The sequence below is a fragment of the Nansenia antarctica genome, assembly GCF_963989245.1.
Source record: "Nansenia antarctica genome assembly, chromosome: 19".
NCBI lineage: Eukaryota > Metazoa > Chordata > Actinopteri > Argentiniformes > Microstomatidae > Nansenia > Nansenia antarctica.
The window spans coordinates 24,438,034-24,440,533 of NC_137692.1; the positions used below are offsets into that span (position 1 = coordinate 24,438,034).

The 2,500-nt window shown below is 44.6% G+C and overlaps 1 protein-coding gene across 1 annotated transcript in view; it reads left to right on the forward strand.

The window, feature by feature from the left end:
- phldb1b (pleckstrin homology-like domain, family B, member 1b) overlaps positions 1–2,500 on the forward strand; it is a gene marked incomplete at its 5' end in the record, with an annotated part of 82,344 nt that overhangs the window by 51,435 nt on the left and 28,409 nt on the right. The window lies entirely within an intron of this gene.

A 2,500-nucleotide genomic window follows, 5' to 3' on the forward strand; every position in this document is an offset into this window, starting at 1 on the left:
AGGGGTTGCGGTTGGGGGTCGGGGGTCAGTGGAGAGCTGTCGGAGGGATGGGGGCTGAGGGGCGGGACTTAAAGTTGCTGTTATTTGTTCATCTGTGTTGGTCACACTGACTTGTGTTAGTTTGAGTGAGTTTTTCTCTGGTCTGTAACCAACGAGTCCTCTCTCCAAGCCTGCTCAGAGCTGCTCCTTTTCACACGCTAACATGAGAGTAAGTAGCCATGATACTCATATCAATAACTTTGCACTCTTTTGATAACTCTGCACCTACATTGTACCTTGTACCTTTGAACCTTTAAAACAAGATTTAGCATTTATCATTCTTATTGAATTTTTTGGGGGGGTTTGTTTAAGGAAAATTGACCAATGACCATTCAAAACAACACAGTGTGTGTTTTGTATAATGTATATGTGACATATTTGAAAGGTTGAGGGTTAGGGTTAGGACCTGCTCCTGCAGTGTTACCTACCTTCCAGTGGTTTCTCAGCCCTAGGGGAGGCTAGCTGGCTAACGACATCCACAGAGGGGAATTAGAGATTTATAAGCTCTGGGATTTTACGTCTTGAAGTATTAACAGTGGCTAGAGGCCCTGAATATGATAACACCTTGGGAAATGGGAACCCAACTTGAAAAAAAAAAAGTGAATTAGCAAAGTACTGGCAACCAGTCACTGAGCATAAGATCACAAAATCCAATAATTTGCAGGTTTTCTTGGTCTAAATTGACACTGTCATGTTGATTTACGTTCAGATAAACACATAGGTGTTACAGGAGCCTAAAGGGGTCTGTGGCTAGCAGCTAGCAACTCAGGCAGTGAGGCAATAGAATAGACTAGAACAGTCTAATGTTAGAATAACATGGCCATTATGTTGGTTGTTGAACCTTTCTACAGCATCAAAAGAGACACACGTACACACATACACACACACACACACACACACATACACACACACACACGTACACACACATACACACACACACGCACACACACACACAGACACACACACACACACAGACACACACACACATACACACGCGCACACACACACACACACGTACACACGTACACACACACACACACACACACATACACACGCGCACACACACACACACACATACACACACACACACACACACACACGCGCACACACACACACACACACAGACACACACACACACACGCAGACACACACACACATACACACGCGCACACACACACACACACGTACACACGTACACACACACACACACACACACACACACACATATACAGTACACACACACACACACGTACACACACACACACACACACGTACACACACACACACACACACACCTCTCTGTCTGTCCTCCCCCTCTGTTAAGTCTGTAGCAGATTACAGGTTAAGTTAATGGAGGGTTTGGAGAATCCCACTCATCAGTCATCATAGAACCACACCTATTACACTCCCAAGGAATTAGTGCACATCAAAGACCTTAGCTTAGCCAATCATTGACTACGCTAGTCATATACACAGCACACATGTTTGTCTGGTTCAGATATACAGTATGTTGTTGTTATTGTTGTTAAAGCTTTCTCTTAGTATCAGATCTGGCTGTTTGTGAGTTTGTTACGCTATCTAGGGTTAATTCAATCAGGTACACATCGTGAGTTTAGAATGATAAGGTTCTATCTCCGTTTAGGGCAGTTCAGAGATATTGAGCGTCAAAGTTTTTACATTCCATTATGTTTTGTGAGATGGAACCTTTGTATTTTATGAATTACTAACTCAAAAATGTCAACATTTTAAAAATAACACCACACAGGCATTAATAAACACCTAATGGATCAGATTATGTAAAAAACTAAATTTTGACCAAAAATGGAGATAGAACCTTATAATTCTAACGTCACGACATAGCATCAGTTCTCCCTCGGAAAGGTCTCCGAACCCCAAGTCGGTTCGTCTGCAGGTTGTGGTGTTTACTGCTGGTAACAGTTGGTCTGCAGGGGTTAGGGGTCAGAGGGTCAACGGAGGGGGGGGGGGGGGGGGGGGTGCAGTGAGGGGGGTGCCCACTACCCACAGGGGAGCCGGGGAGCAAACATTTACATTTACATTTACATTTTTGGCATTTAGCACACGCCTTATTCCAAAGCGACTTACAATCAATACATTTGAATACTAGGCAAGTGAATCATCAATCCACCAGTCGTAGCAGGAAGAGTAATCCAGCTCGGGCCCGGGGCCACTGATAGAAGGAAAAACCTTCTCCTATCACCTTCTTCTAAAACCCTTTTTTTTAACACCGGAGAAACAGAGAAACAGAGAAACAGAGAAACAGTACAAGGGGGGCAATAGAAGTTCTTAGGGACACAGTAGAGGGGAAAGCGGGTGTCTCAGGAGACGCAGTGCTGAGGGGCAGTAGATGTCTCAGGAGGAGCAGTTAAGGTGTAGCCTGAAGAGATGGAGGTCTTCAGTCTCCGACGGAAGATGGGTAGTGACTCTGCAGTTCTGACAGCCG